Here is a 17,508-nt window from a genome sequence, read left to right on the forward strand (position 1 = left end):
CATCTCTTTCAACACCCTGAAAGAGAAATTAGTCACTGCTCCAGTTCTGACTCCTCCTGATGAATCCAAACCGTTCGAGGTCTTCTGCGATGCCTCTCTTCAAGGTCTTGGTGCAGTGTTGATGCAAGAGAAGAAAGTTGTGGCCTATACCTCTCGCCAGTTGAAGCCCAACGAGAAGAACTACCCCACTCACGACCTCGAGTTGGCGGCAGTTGTGCATGCTCTTTTGACTTGGAGACATCTCTTATTGGGAAGAAAAGTGGACATCCTCACTGACCACAAGAGTCTCAAGTACATCTTCACTCAGCCTAATCTCAACCTCAGGCAGACTCGTTGGGTCGAAATGATTCAAGAGTATAATCCGAGTATCGAATATACTCCAGGCAAAGCCAATGTAATTGCTGACGCATTCAGCAAGAAGGCTTACTACAACAGTCTGATTCTCAAGCCTTACCAACCCGAGCTTTGTGAAGCTTTTCGCAAACTCAATCTGCAAGTTGTTCCTCAAGGTTTCCTCGCCAACCTCCAAGTCTCTCCTACTTTGGAAGATCAGATTCGCGAGGCTCAACTTCTTGATGCTATGGTGAAGAAGGTGAAGATTGGGATTGCCAAGAGTCAATCCAAGTACAAGTGCTATCGCCTTGATGACAAGGATACTCTCTTCTTCGAGGATCACATTGTTGTGCCTAATGGTGACCTTCGTAAAGTCATTATGAATGAGGCTCACAATTCACTCCTCTCCATCCACCCTGGGAGCACAAAGATGTACCAGGACCTCAAGCAGGCATATTGGTGGACTCGAATGAAGCGTGAGATTGCTCAGTTCGTAAATGAATGTGATGTCTGCAGAAGAGTGAAGGCAGAGCACCAACGACCAGCTGGTCTCCTCCAACCTCTTGCCATTCCAGAATGGAAGTTTGACCACATTGAGATGGACTTCGTGACGGGATTTCCAAAGTCCAAGCGTGGCAATGATGCTATCTTCGTTGTCATCGACAAACTCACTAAAGTGGCTCATTTCCTGCCTATCAAAGAGTCTATCACAGCAGCTTAATTGGCAGAGCTTTATACCTCTCGGATTGTCTCTCTGCACGGAATTTCGCAGTTGTTCTCTTCAGACCGTGGCAGCATCTTTACCTCCAAGTTTTGGAATTCTTTTTAGAAGGCCATGGGCACCAACATCCGTTTCAGCACAACTTTTCATCCTCAAACTAGCGGCCAAGTCGAGTGTGTCAATCGGATTCTTGAAGATATGCTCAGGGCTTGCGTTATCTCTTTCGGTATGAAGTGGGAAGATTGTCTTCCATATGCCGAGTTTTCCTACAACAACAGTTTTCAAGCGAGTTCGGGCAAGGCCCCATTTGAAATTCTCTATGGCAGGAAGTGCCGTACTCCTCTTAACTGGTCAGAGACCGGTGAACATCAACTTCTTGGAAATGACTTGATCACGGAGGCAGAAGAGATGTGCAAAGTCATTCGTGATAACCTCAAAGCAGCGCAATCACGCCAGAAGAGCTACTATGATAGTAGGCATCGTGATTTGGCTTTCGAGATCGGAGACCATGTTTACCTCCGCGTCTCTCCAATGAAAGGAACTCGTCGCTTCCGTATTAAAGGGAAGCTTGCCCCTAGATACGTGGGTCCTTTCAAGATCGTCAACAAGAGAGGCGATCTCGCCTATCAACTCGAGCTTCCCTCCAACTTTGCAAATGTGCACGACGTGTTCCATGTCTCTCAGCTCCGCAAGTGCTTCAAGGCTCCTGACCGCACCGTCAACTTCGAAGACATTGATCTCCAAGAAGACCTTTCTTATCGTGAGCACCCCGTTGCTATCCTTGAAGAAACTGAGCGCAAGACTCGCAATAAGTCAATCAAATTCCTCAAAGTCAAGTGATCACACCATTCCGACCGTGAAGCCACCTGGGAACGCGAGGATCACCTCCGTTCTGAGTACCCGGTGTTTTTCTAGTCCTAGATCTCGGGACGAGATCCTTTCGTAGTGGTGGAGTGTTGTAACACCCCGGATGTAATTTACCTTATCTGTACTCAAACTCTTGCCGTTTCTGGCCTAAGTTATTTTATTTTCCTCGGTGTCGGGTTTTTGTCTCCGTGTGTTGTTTCCTTTGTCATGCATCTCATATCATGTCATCATGTGCATTGCATTTGCATACGTGTTTGTCTCATGCATCCGAGCATTTTGCCCGTTGTCCGTTTTGCATTCCGGCACTCCTATCTCCTCCGGTGCCCCTTTCTACCTCTTTTCATGTGTGGGGGTTAAAAATTTCTGGATTGGACCGAGACTTTCCATGCGGCCTTGGTTCACTACCGGTAGACAGCCTGTCAAGTTTCGCGCCATTTGGACTTCGTTTGATACTCCAACGGTTAACCGAGGGACCGTAAAGGCCTCGTTTGTGTTGCAGCCCAACACCCTTAAAATTTGGCCAAAACCCACCTAAACCATCTCCATCGTCTCGGTCGTTCAATCACGACCGCGTGGCCAAAAACCGCACTCCATTTGGAGCTTCCTAGCTCCCTCTACGCCTATATAAAGAACCCCCCCCATTTCAATTCGCGGATCAAACCCTAGCCCCCCTTCTCCTCCAGCCGCCGGACGAAATCCAGACGGCCGGACACGTCCGCTCCACCCCGCCGCACCAACCAGCCACTGACACGTGTCCCGGCGCAGGTGCCACATCACCGCCGACCGCGCCGGCCCGCAAGGCCCAGCCACGGCCCTCCTCTGCATGCCACCGGGCCGGCCATCTCTCTCCCCATGCGCGCCTGGGGAGCCGAGCCGCCACCTTCTCCGCCTCCCGACGCCGGCAGCTACTGCCGCTCCACCCGCTGACGCAGGCGCGCCACCGCCACCGGCCACCTCCGACCTCGTCCGGCGCCGGCCGCTGCCCCGTCGCCTCAACGCTGCCGCCACCCGCAGCTCACCGGACCCCGACGAGCTCCGCCGCCCTCCGACGACCCCTCCGGCGAACTCCCTCCTTCCGGCCGCCGACGACTTCTCTCCGGCCACTACAGGGATCCCCGGCGAACCTCGGGTCACGTGCACCCCGGATCTGGATCTGGATCTGAGGGATCCGGTTGACTTCTTCCCCTCTAGCCCTAATTATTTGCAATCTTTGGCATGTCATAACTCTCTCATCGTAGATCCGATTTATGCGTGTAGCATATCAAAATGTTTGCCTCGACGAGTACATCATTTCATCTCACTGCATGATTTTCATTTGAGCTCATCTTGATGCCCGAAATGCTGTTGGAAGAGGGCTATGTGATGAATTTGTCAGATCTGTTTCGGCAAATAGCATTTTGTCATTTTTGCCATGATTAATGTGTGCATGTTATGATCCCGAGCTCTGCATGTGTTTTGTTATATGCCATGCCATCTTTAGAGAGGTGCTTGCCATGTATTTTTGTCATATTTGTGGTGACTAGCACAAGCTTGCAAAGTAGCGTAATCGGTAATGCTGATTTCATGGACTTTTGCCATGCTTGTTTGAACCTGTTAATGGATGAATTAGTCATAGCTTAGTGTTTATCTTTTGTCAAGCTTCATGAGTGGATCCCTGCCATGTATTTTTTTGCCACGTTTGAGTGTTGTAGCATATTTAGCTTGTTGCATTTAGTTGGTCACTTGCTGATTATCGCAGACCGGTGCCATATTTGTTTTGCTTGCCATTTGCAAACCGTGCATCCGATTCCGGTGATCTTTATGCCGATTTCAAATGAAATCACCTCACCTTTTCAGTGGCACTCTTGGATTTCCAAGTTGAGGCCAGGTTCAATCATTTCTTGTCAAATCTTGCATATGCATCACATACCGCATTCCGCATATCATACCATGTCTGCATCATGTTGTTTGAGCATTGCACGTGGTTGATTGTCTTCCGTTTGCTTGTTGTTCTTGTTTGGGTTGAGCCGGGAGATGAGTTCGTGAACGAGGAACCCGTTGAGTTCGCTTACGAGGATCAAGTCAACTCTGACAACTTTGCAGGCAAGTTGATCATACCCTCGAAATCACTTCTATCTTTGCTTGCTAGATGCTCGCTCTTTTCATATGCCTATGCTACGATACCTACCACTTGCTTATCATGCCTCCCAAATTGCCATGTCAAACCTCTAACCCACCATGTCCTAGCAAACCGTTGTTTGGCAATGTTACCGCTTTGCTCAGCCCCTCTTATAGCGTTGCTAGTTGCAGGTGAAGATTGGAGATCGTTCCTTGTTGGAACATTGTTTATTGTTGGGATATCACCATATTATCTTGTTTATCTTAATGCATCTATATACTTGGTAAAGGGTTGAAGGCTCGGCCTTTTGCCTAGTGTTTTGTTCCACTCTTGCCGACCTAGTTTTCCGTCATATCGGTGTTATGTTCCCGGATTTTGCGTTCCTTACGCGGTTGGGTTATAATGGGAAGCCCTTGACAGTTTGCCTTGAATAAAACTCCTCCAGAAATGCCCAACCTTGGTTGTACCATTTGCCACCTAGCCTCTTTTTCCCTTGGGTTTCCGGAGCCCAAGGGTCATCTTTATTTAAACCCCCCGGGGCCAGTGCTCCTCTGAGTGTTGGTCCAAACTAGAGCCTCTTGCAGCGCTACCTCGGGGGAACTCGAGGGTTGGTTTTAGTTGTACGGATTGCTTATCTGAGTGTGCCCTGAGAACAAGATATGTGCAGCTCCTATCGGGATTTGTCGGCACATTCAGGCGGTGTTGCTGGACTTGTTTTACCATTGTCGAGGATGTCTTGTAACCGGGATGCCGAGTCTGATCGGAATGTCTCGGGAGAAGGAATATCCTTCGTTGACCGTGAGAGCTTGTGATGGGCTAAGTTGGGACTCCCCTGCAGGGTTTTGAACTTTCGAAAGCCGTGCCCGCGGTTATGGGTAGATGGGAATTTGTTAATGTCCGGTTGTAGATAACATGAAACTTAACTTAATTAAAATGAATCAACTGAGTGTGTAACCGTGATGGTCTCTTCTCGGTGGAGTCTGGGAAGTGAACACGGTGTTGGAGTAATGCTTGGCGTAGGTTGTTCTAGGATCACTTCTTGATCATAGTTGTTTGTCCGTGCTTTTTCCTTCTCTTCTCGCTCTCTTTTGCGAATAGGTTAGCCACCATATGCTAGTCGCTTGCTGCAGCTCCACATCATACCTTTGCCTTACCTATAAGCTTAAATAGTCTTGATCGCGAGGGTGCGAGATTGCTGAGTCCCCGTGACTCACAGTTTACTTCCAAAACCAGATGCAGGGACCGATGATACTGCTCCAGACGATGCGCTTGAGCTCAAGTTGGAGTTCGATGAAGACTCTCGCTGTTACTATGTATCTTTCCCAGATGATCAGTAGTGGTGCCTAGTTGGGGCGATCGGGGACTTTGTCGCATGTGGGGGTTGATCTTTATTTTGGTACCGTAGTTGAACCATGAGTGTATTGGATGATTGTAATGTTATTCATGTATTTGTGTGACGTGGCGAGTGTAAGCCACCTATGTATCATTTCCCCTTTTATTTATTTACATGGGTTGTTATGAAGATTACCTTACTTGCGACATTGCTTTCAATGCGGTTATGCCTCTAAGTCGTGCTTCGGCACCTAGGAGATATAGCCGCATCGAGGGCGTTACAATACACAAGGGAAAAAGAAGAAGGAAGACAACGATCTGGCTCACTGATCTCTACTTTGTTGATGCATTGCTGCAAGCCGCAGGAACTAGTCTCTGCGGCGAGCGGCGATGAGCACTTTCTTGTCCTCAAGATGCTGCTTGAGAGCATCCACGGATTCCTCCACCAGCCTTCTGCGCTCGATGCGTGGCATGGCATTCTCGTCCATAAGTTTCTCGACGATGACACCGGTCCTCTCCAACAAGGCAGTGGTCTGCTCCTGCTGCCCCACACATCCGACGATCTTCGCCCTTAGCAGGTTGTGCTGGGCCTGGAGCTTCGCATTGCTCTCATTTAGTTGTCGCATGATGCCAATAGACTGTTCAAACGAGGCTTTCAGGTCATCCTGCAACCTCGCCCGCCTGGAGATCTGATCCATCTGCCTAAGGACGAGGGCAAGCATGCGCCTGTCAGAGTCCTCGCCTGCCCGCGAGACATTTTCCTAGGCCGCCATAGCGCGGGAGGACATCTCTGCTGCATTCGCAGCGCGGCGGGACATCTCTTCTGCTTCCGCGGTGCGGTCGGACTAGTCTGTTGCATCGACGGCATGGCGGGACCTCTGTGATGCTTCAGCGGCGCGGCGGGACCTCTCTGTTGCTACAGCCGCGCGGCGGGACATGTTGGCTGCTTTCGCGGTGAGGCGGGACATCTCTCGTGCTTCCACCTCCAGGTTCGCCTCTCCCTGGTGGCAATCTCTCGACCCATAACTCACGCTGGCCATGGCAGACGCAAGGGAATGATGATGAATGACTTGTTTTTTTTGTGGATGAGGAGTTGAGGGAATGTGCAGTCATCTTGGAGTAGTAGTATTTATAACCGAGTAGTAATATGCTCCTAAATGGGAAACCGTTTAGGTCTTGATCACTGTGAACAGTTTGCAATTTGGAATGTGACGGGACGCATGCTCAAAATTTACTGACGGTTATAAGTGTGACACTATTCCCGGAAGGCGTAACGTGGGCACGTACGCCTTCTTGGCCGTGTACGTGGCGTTTGCACAATAGGGTGCACCGCAATAGGCAATGTCAGCACCATCACGCATGGTTCTTTTAATTAGAATGTGTGTGCCCGTCTAGCGCACACACGTTGATCTATCTAACTATTTCAGTTTGTTGTGGCTAATCGCAAATAGTTCATCCATGTGAAGTGTATGCCATCAATCACAGACACTTTGATCTGGCTGACCTGTTTCTGTTCTGTTGCCTAATCGCAAACAGTTACTCCTTCTGAAGCATATGCCCTCAATCACACACACCTTGATCTGGCTACCGTTTATTTTGTGTTGCCTAATCACAAACAGTTCATCCAAGTGAACCGTATGCTGTGTATCGCACACGCCTTCATCTGGCTGCCCGTTTATTTTGTTCCTCCTCATCGCAAACAGTTAATTGAACTGAATCGTATGCCCTTCATCGCACACGCAACTAAAACCTGAACCGTGTTTGATGCATCCATCATCGCAAACGTTTTATACATTTGAGACAGTTTTCATACAACACCGTTTGCGATTATTGCATCGCACACAGTTTCTCGAAGGGTCACTGGTCGTAGTGTCACATTAGCAGCATCCTGTAGTAGTGCTTGTTCATCCTTTTCTCCCACAACATAAACTACTCATACAAATGCGTCTTGATTTTCCGTGCAACGCATGGGCATATTGCTAGTTATGAATAAATACATACACACTCTATCAACGAGCCCCATCAGACACCAAATTTCTTGGCTTCCGTGCTATAGCTAGATGTTCCCCTCGTTTCTATTTTCCAACCCGGCGGCGGGCGGGGTGCGGTTTGCCAATAGTCGGTTTGCTCAACGGCGGTCCCACATGGAAGTGAAAGTGCTAGGCAACACGCCTTCCCAAGCTATGTGGCGTGCCGGACGGGCCGTGGAGTACTCCCAATTCCCGGGCGTGTGGGGGTTTGAAGCGAACGCGGCAGGCCTTTTCCTTTTACTGGCAATGTGCCCGTGCCTTGCGACGGATCCAAAGTAGTAGAATAGTAGTACTTGTTCACAAACTTGAAAGAAATCACTCTTGTTTTGATATACTCCTAATATATTACTTTTCACTCAAAATGTATTTCTTAGGCTGTTTTGATGAGGTGAGGGAAGGATGTGGTTGCTTTCAAGATAATAAAGGGGTTTTCTGCAAATTGGAGTAGAGATGTGGGCTATTGTTGCAAAAATGCCCCAACTTACCTCACAGCCGTTAGATGCAGATCTAATGGTCAGAAACGACGGATGGCAGACACACCACCATCACCAACTGAGTCTGTTATAGGAGTAGGAGTAGAGAAAAATGTATAAATTGTAACATTTGGTTATGCTCCTTGGCACGATCGATAGATAGAAATAAGGATTACTTTCAAAAAAAAGATATAAATAACGATTGGAAATGCTAGGGCAGGGCTATTTCCGCCAGATAAGCAGGGCTATTACAGGAGGCAAGAAGAAAGATGTATCCATGAACGTACGACCTCCTCCTCCTCCTCAACTTAGTGCATCGGGCCACCGACCGATGGCTAAGGAGCGGCGGCTTTTGTGGCGAGGTCAAGGTGCTTCTCCACAAAGGCATCCAAGGCTTCCAGTCGGTTGAGGAAGGCCAACATCGTAGCATCCTCAATGGCCTTGTAGATACCTATGTACACGATTTGCTCGTACATGTGGATGTGTAGGTCGACGAATTCTTGCAGGGCGAGGCGCCTCGTGGCGAGCGCGACCTCCAGGTGGACATTCTTCGTGGCATCGACGGGCAGTCACAGGGCCACCAGTGCATGAAAGAGGTTCCGGCCATGGAGGATGATTAGGGTGGCAGGCAATGAGGAGCCCGGGCGCGTGGGCTAGAGGAGTACGGCGATGTCGTCCCCGAACTTCTTGAGGATGGTGAACTTGTTGGTGGTGCCAACGATCATCTGGTCCAATTGAGAGTCGTAGTTGACGTCGACGGTGGCCATCCACCAGCCGGTCGCGAACACCGTCTGGAGACGATCCTCGGCACCATGCTGCAGGCTAGCGTCATGGACCATCTCGCATAGCCGCTTGCTGCTTGCGCGCATCGCCGCCATGGGTCTGGAGTGAGCACTTTTGTGCTTAGTGTAGGTTCTTAGGAAAATGCTTAGATGCGTACGATGTGGTAGATGCATTGGAATGGAGGGGCGCCTTTATATGAGTGCATACTGCGTTGCATTCATATCGTGCAGCCTCTTTTCCCAGTCCTCCTCCCATTACTTCCCTCATGCATGCACGATGCTAATTGAAGGAGGATGCATCATTGGTCGTTCAACATTTCGGGAACCGCTACCCTTCCCTCGTCTACATTAAAGTCATATCGGGAACTGTGCCGCCCGTTGTCAAATTGAATAGTATTACGCCGACCACTGCACGCCCGGCTGAACATGCCTCCTCGCCTCCATCAAACCCCTCCGTTAAACCCGCATGCAAACTAAGAAACCTACTGAGGCCACACGTCCGTTCATGAGCGGGCTGGAATTAAACGCAACACTGGCCAAGCTCCTCCCGTCTGCCCTCAGTTTAAACGAGGCCAGACGCCGGCCAAGCTCCTACCGTCCACACTCTATTTAAACAAGGCCAGACAGACAGCGGCAAGAATCGCACCCCTCCGTCGTTCCCCCATCTCCTCCTTCACCATTTTCTCCACTCTTCCGATGGCTTCCGAGGATCCGTTCTCCGGCATACTACCCAGCTGGGTGGCCTGCGGATCCCTCCGGATATGGGCGAGGCTGCTCGGTGCTTCATCAACCTTGCTTGGCCCGACGGAGCCAGTTGTCGCCCCAATCCGGCGCGTGGTTCAGCAACTCGCCGCTCCAGTTCAGCTCGATGAGGAGGGGCGAGTTGCTCCACGCCGGTACGGCGGTGAGCACCCCGGTACAGGCGTCGTTGCTGACGCGTCGTACTGCGCCACCAGTGTCTGCGGTGGCTGCACCTCCCGTGTCTGTGGGCGCACCTCCCGTGCCTGCGGCAACGCCATGCAGGCAGAGACAGAAGCCGGGTGCATGGAGAGCGACGAGTCGGTGGCCAGCTTCTCCGTGTCCGCCGCCATCATCGTGGAGAAGTAGAACATAGGAGGCCGCCGCCACTTGGGTCCCATGAAGGCCACCGCCGAGGCGACGACTGCGCATTCACGTGGTTTCTTTGCTGCTTCGTCTCTTTCGAGGACCTTCATCGACCCCGCAAGTGTCTGCCGGACATGAGGAAGACAAAGGGATCCGCGGGCAGGCTTTTAGATTAGGTACTCCCTCTTCGGCTGGCGGGAAATATTTGTTCTAAGAATGGATAAATTGGATGTATCTATAACTAAAATAAGTCTAGATACATCCATTTTTAGGACAAGTATTTCTGGACGGAGGGACTATTAATTATACCAAGAGAGCCGGATTAGCACTGCTTAGTTCATGTAAATGTAATGAAATCCATCATGTTTATATGAAGATCCGGCTTTTTTATACGAAATCATGCATGCTTATATGAAAATAGTCCGTGTTTGCACGAATTTCATCTGGGTGGTTACAGTTGTGAAAATGTATGCCGCTGGCGTTTGATGTCGTCCTCCGCGGAAGGAAGCAGGAGGAAATTTGCCGGCTACCGTTGGAGATGCTCTTATGCTGGAAAGAATAGAGTCACATCCAATCCATTTGAGTTAATTGCGTGTATGATTCTCCCTCTATAAAAGGTTAATTGCCTGTACAGTGTACATGTGACTTGCAATGTCACTACAGCTTCATACAGAAAGTTAAAAAGAAACAAGTCCATACTTAATCTTGTATTCTAAGTACTCTGTGGGTTCCACTGTCTGTACAGTAGCGAAAGAAGTGTATATTAAATAAGTAATGTAGATATAATATATAAAAATCTAAAGTTAAAGACAGAATCCGAACTCACGTCACCGCGTTGCGAGCATCCGGCGCTAACCAATCCAGCACATTTTTGTTGTAGGCCATGCTGGAGATATATCTCCATGTGCACTCTTATACTCCATTCGTTCCTAAATATTTGTCTTTTTCCGATTTCAAATGTACTACCACATACGGATGTGTATGTAGACATATTTTAGAGTGTAGATTCACTCATTTTGCTCTATATGTAGTCACTTATTGAAATCTCTAAAAAAGACAAATATTTAGGAACGGAGGGAGTAGAAAACAGAGTTGGTGATGATGGTGTGTGTGCCATCCTGCAATATAGGCCGTCGGATTTATATCTAATGGATATGAAGGAAACTACGGAAATTTTGCAAAAATATACCACACCCCTCTCCATTTTTGCAAATAAGGCCTTCCCTCGTTCATCCTTTTCTCTACTCTTACTAGCAATGTGCCCATGCGTTGCAACGGATCCAAAATAAAATAATACATGTTCACAAACTTGAAAGAAAAACACTCTAGTTTGGTGTATATATCACTAAAAATATACTCGTATTAGGTTTCACTCAAAATATATTCCTTGTGGTTGTTTTTATGAGGTGGGGGAGGGATGTGGTTGGTTTCAATATACTAAGGAGTTTCTGTAAATCGGGGCAAGGAAGTGGGGTCTGATACGTCCATTTTGCATCATGCTTTTATATCTATATTTACTGCATTATGGGTTGTTATTACACATTATGTCACAATACTTATGCCTATTCTCTCTTATTTTGCAAGGTTTACACCAAGAGGGAGAATGCCGGCAGCTGGAATTCTGGGCTGGAAAAGGAGCAAATATTAGAGACCTATTCTGCACAACTCCAAAAGTCCTGAAACTCCACGGGAGTCATTTTTGGAATATAAAAAAATATTGGGCGAAGGAAGCACCAGAGGGGGGCCACCCACCATCCACGAGGGTGGGGGCGCGCCCTACCCCCCTGGGCGCGCCCCCCTGTCTCGTGGGCCCCCTGGCAGGCCTCCGGTGGCCATCTTTGGCTATATGAAGTCTTTTTCCCTGGAAAAAATCATAAGCAAGCTCTTGGGAAGAAACTCCGCCGCCACGAGGTGGAACCTTGGCGGAACCAATCTAGGGCTCCGGTGGAGCTGTTCTACCGGGGAAACATCCCTCTGGGAGGGGGAAATCATCACCATCGTCATCACCATCGATCCTCTCATCGGAAGGGGGTCAATGTCCATCAACATCTTCACCAGCACAATCTCATCGCAAACTCTAGTTCATCTCTTGTATCCAATCTTTGTCCCAAAACCACAGATTGGTACCTGTGGGTTGCTAGTAGTGTTGATTACTCCTTGTAGTTGATGCTAGTTGGTTTATTTGGTGGAAGATCATATGTTCAGATCCTTTATGCATATTAATACCCCTCTGGTTATGAACATGAATATGATTTGTGAGTAGTTACGTTTGTTCCTGAGGACATGGGAGAAGTCTTGCTATAAGTAGTCATGTGATTTTGGTATTTGTTCGATATTTTGATGAGATGTATGTTGTCTTTCCTCTAGTAGTGTCATGTGAACGTCGACTACATGAAACTTCACCAATGTTTGGGCCTAGGGGAAGGCATTGGGAAGTAATAAGTAGATGATGGGTTGCTAGAGTGACAGAAGCTTAAACCCTAGTTTATCCGTTGCTTCGTAAGGGGCTGATTTGGATCCATATGTTTCATGCTATGGTTAGGTTTACCTTAATACTTCTTTTGTAGTTGTGGATGCTTGCAAGAGGGGTTAATCATAAGTGGGATGCTTGTCCAAGGAAGGCATTACCCAAGCACCGGTCCACCCACATATCAAATTATCAAAGTACCGAACATGAATCATATGAGCGTGATGAAAACTAGCTTGACGATAATTCTCATGTGTCCTCGGGAGCGTTTTCCTTTATATAAGAGTTTGTCTAGGCTTTTCCTTTGATACAAAAAGTATTGGGCCATCTTGCTGCACCTTATTTACTTTTGTTACTTGTTACCCGTTACAAATTACCTTATCACAAAACTATCTGTTATCGATAATTTCAGTGCTTGCAGAGAATACCTTACTGAAAACTACTTATCATTTCCTTCTGCTCCTCGTTGGGTTTGACACTCTTACTTATCGAAAGGACTACGATAGATCTCCTATACTTGTGGGTCATCAAGACTCTTTTCTGGCGCCGTTGTCGGGGAGTGAAGCGCCTTTGGTAAGGAAAGATTTGTATAGTGCACTGAAATCTACTATCACTTGTTACTATGGAAAGTAATCCTTTGAGCGGCTTGTTCGGGGTATCTTCACCCCGACCAGTAGAGCAAAGAGTTTCTCCTCAACCTACTGAACCTAGTGAAAAATTTTACTTTGAAATTCCATTGTGTATGATAGAGAAACTGCTAGCTAATCCTTTTACAAGAGATGGAACATTGCATCCCGATTTGCACCTAATCTATGGGGATGAAGTTTGTGGATTATTTAAGCTTGCGGGTATGCCCGAGGATGTTATCAAGAAGAAGGTCTTCCCTTTATCTTTGAAGGGAAAGGCATAGACATGGTTTAGGCTATGTGATGATATTGGATCATGGAACTACAACTGATTGAAATTGGAATTTCATCAGAAGTTTTCTCCTATGCATTTGGTTCATCGTGATCGTAATTATATATATAATTTCTAGCTTCGCCAAGGAGAAAGTATCGCTCAAGCTTGGGGGAGGCTTAAGTCAATGTTATATTCATGCCCCAATCATGAGCTCTCAAGAGAAATTATTATTCAAAAAATTTATGCTCGGCTTTCTCTCAATAATCGCTCCATGCTCGATACTTCTTGTACTGGATCTTTTATGATGAAGACTATTGAATTCAAATGGGATTTATTGGAAAGAATTAAACGCAACTCTGAAGATTGGGAACTCGAAGAAGGTAATGAGTCAGGTATAACACCTAAGTTTGGTTGTGTTAAATCTTTTATGGATACCGATGCTTTTCGTGAATTTAGCACTAAATATGGACTTGACTCTGAGATAGTAGCTTCTTTCTGTGAATCATTAGCTACTCATGTTGATCTACCTAAGGAGAAGTGTATTAAATATCATCCTCACATTGAAGTAAAAGTAGTTGAACCTATTAAAGTTGATGAAAAGACTATCACTTATAATGTTGATCCTATTGTTCCTAACGCTTATATTGAGAAACCACCTTTCCCTACTAGAATAAAGGATCATGCTAAAGCTTCAACTATGGTTCGTAAGAGTAATACTAGAACACCTACACCCTCTGAGCAAACTAAAGTTGAACCTAGTATTTCTATGGTTAAGGATCTCTTGTCCGATAATATTGATGGGCATGTTATTTACTTTTGTGATGAAACTGCTAGAATTGCTAGACCCGATACTAAAAATAAACATAGACCTGTTGTAGGCAGGCCTGTTATTTCTGTTAAAATAGGAGATCATTTCTATCATGGCTTATGTGATATGGGTGCTAGTGCGAGTGCAATACCTCATTATTTATATGAAGAAATTATGCATGATATTGCACCTGCTGAGATAGAAGGTATTGATGTTACAATTAAGCTTGCCAATAGAGATACTATTTCACCGATTGGGATTGTTAGTGATGTTGAAGTCTTGTGTGGGAAAGTTAAATATCCTATTGATTTTCTTGTTCTTGGTTCCCCACAAGATGACTTTTGTCCCATTATATTTGGTAGACCCTTCTTGAATACTGTTAATGCTAAGATAGACTGCAAAAAGGATATTGTTTCTGTTGGTTTAGGGGATATGTCTCATGATTTTAATTTTGCTAACTTTCGTAGACAACCCCATGATAAATAATTGCATAGTAAAGATGAAATTGTTGGTCTTGCTTCTATTGCCATGCCTCCTAATGATCCTTTAGAACAATATTTGCTAGACCATGAAAATGATATGTTTATGAATGAAAGAAGGGAAAGATATGAAGTATTCTTTAAACAGGGACCTATTTTGAAACACAACTTGCCTGTTGAAATTCTAGGGGATCCTCCTCCACCCAAGGGTGATCCCGTGTTTGAGCTTAAACCATTACCTGATACTCTTAAATATGCTTATATTGATGAAAAGAAGATATATCCTGTTATTATTAGTGCTAACCTTTTAGAGCAAGAAGAGGAGAAATTATTGAAAACTCTGAAAAAGCATCGTGCTGCTATTGGATATACTCTTGATGATCTTAAGGGCATTAGTCCTACTCTATGCCAGCACAAAATAAAATTGGAGAAAGACACTAAACCGGTTGTTGATCACCAACGACGGTTAAATCCTAAGATGAAAGAAGTGGTAAGAAAAGAAATACTAAAGCTTCTAGAGGAAGGTATAATTTACCCCATTGCTGATAGTCAGTGGGTAAGTGTAAGTGCATCTAGTACCACCCCTAGTTGGTTTTGGAGTATTGACGACAAACCTGGTCGAGGGACTAACGTGTTTGTGAGAATTGCAGGATAACACCGGTAGTAGTCCCTCATTGATTCAGTTTTCGTAATGGAGATGAACCGTAAAAATGTATGAAGACATTGAAGACAAAGGTGGTATGTGAAGATATTCACATTGAAGACTATGGCAAGAGAAGACATTCAGTGAAGACTATGGAGCGCGAAGGTTTAGTTATTTAGTCGTTTCCTTTTCTTCTTTGTTGAGTCATAGGAACCACCGTACTATTAACTGGGGTCCCAGTGAACAAAGTTAGAGTGACTGAAGTGATGCTTAACGAAAATCCTATGTCTTCGAGCGAAGACAATGAGAGCAAATCTTATCCAGAGCTGGATGAGTCAGCTTTACTTGTAGCCCAAGTAAAGTTGCCACATGTGTTTGAAATAAGACCGTTGGAAGACGTGTCAGTTCCTTAGTGACCCAGGGTCATTTCGGACAAATCAGGTCGGGTTGCCTAGTGGATATAAATAGCCCACCCCCTACACCATAAATTGGTTGGCTGCTCAGAGTTAGTGCACGGCTTTTATCGTTTGAGAGCAACCCACCTCGAAGCCTTTGAGAGAGAAATCCTTGCGAGGACAAAGCCCTAACCACCCAGAGCCAAAGAGTGTTAGGAATCACTGAAGTCTTCATGTCTGTGTGATCTAAAGACTTGTTACACTTGAGGACTGTGAATCCTCCAGTCGGTTAGGCATCGCGTTCTGAGCATCCAAGAGTCATTGTGGATCACCGGTGAACGAAGTCTGTGAAGGTTTGGAAGTCTCCCTTGAAGACTTACCAGAGTGATTGGGCGAGGACTGGGTGTCCTTAGCTCAAGGGGGATAAGGTGAAGACACCGTCTTCTGAGTTAAATCTCAGCCTCCCTAACCAGACGTACAGTTGTCACATCAACTGGAACTGGTCCAACAAATCATTGTCTTCAACGAGAAACTGGTTCTATCATTTCCATCTCTTTATTTACAGTTGGTCCTTGTGAAGTCATTGCCTGTTTGCATTATCTATTTGTCTTCACTATGTGACTGCTTGTTCTGATTGGCTTCATACTGTCTTCCATCCTGATCCATACTGCCTAGCTGCTATTAGTCTTTGTGCTTTCACTTCATTGAATACTTGACTATGGCTTGCCTAGTGTAGTCTACCTTCCGCTGCATGTTAATAGGTTCATTTCTATCGATTGTCTTTGAAACTTCCATGTTTTGAAGACTTTCAAAAAAATCGCCTATTCACCCCCCCCCCCTCTAGTTGATCACTAGCACTTTCAGTAAGCCCTGTCCATTGTGTCTCTAAGAAGGGAGGTATTACTGTTGTTCCTAATGATAAAGACAAATTGATCCCACAAAGAATTGTTACAGGTTATAGAATGGTAATTGATTTCCACAAACTAAATAAAGCTACTAAAAAGGATCATTACCCTTTGCCTTTTATTGATCAAATGCTAGAAAGATTATCTAAACATACACACTTTTGCTTTCTAGATGATTATTCTGGTTTCTCTCAAATACTTGTGTCAAAAGAGGATCAAGAAAAGACCACCTTTACTTGCCCTTTTGGTAACTTTGATTATAGATGTATGCCTTTTGGTTTATGTAATGCACTTGCTACCTTTCAAAGATGCATGACTGCTATATTCTCTGACTTTTGTGAAAAGATTGTTGAGGTATTCATGGATGATTTTTCTGTATATGGAACTTCTTTTGATGATTGCTTAAGCAACCTTGATCGAGTTTTGCAGAGATGTGAAGAAACTAATCTTGTCTTGAATTGGGAGAAGTGCCACTTTATGGTTAATGAAGGCATTGTCTTGGGGCATAAAATTTCTGTAAGAGGTATTGAAGTTGATAAAGCTAAAGTTGATGCTATTGAAAAGATGTCGTGTCCAAAGGACATTAAAGGTATAAGAAGTTTCCTTGGTCATGCGGTTTTTATAGGAGGTTCATTAAAGACTTCTCGAAAATTTCTAGGCCTCTGACTAATCTCTTACAAAAAGATGTTCTTTTGTCTTTGATGATGGTTGTGTAGAAGCATTTGAAATATTTAAGAAAGCTTTGATTTCTACACCTATTGTTCAGGCCTCCTGATTGGAATTTACCCTTTGAAATTATGTGTGATGCTAGTGATTATGTGTAGGTGTTGTTCTAGGACAAGAGTTGATAAGAAATTAAATGTTATCCAATATGCTAGTAAAACTCTAGACAGTGCCCAAGAAATTATGCTACTACTGAAAAAGAATTTTTAGCAGTTGTATTTGCTTGTGATAAGTTCAGACCTTATATTGTTGATTCTAAAGTAACTGTTCACACTGATCATGCTGCTATTAAATATCTTATGGAAAATAAAGATGCTAAACCTAGACTATTAGATGGGTTCTCCTACTACAATGAATTTGATTTGCATATTATTGATAGAAAGGGAGCTGAGAACCCCGTTGCAGATAACTTGTCTAGGTTAGAGAATGTTCTTGATGACCCACTACC

Source organism: Triticum urartu, chromosome 6, assembly GCF_003073215.2.
Source record: "Triticum urartu cultivar G1812 chromosome 6, Tu2.1, whole genome shotgun sequence".
NCBI classification, from domain to species: Eukaryota; Viridiplantae; Streptophyta; class Magnoliopsida; order Poales; family Poaceae; genus Triticum; species Triticum urartu.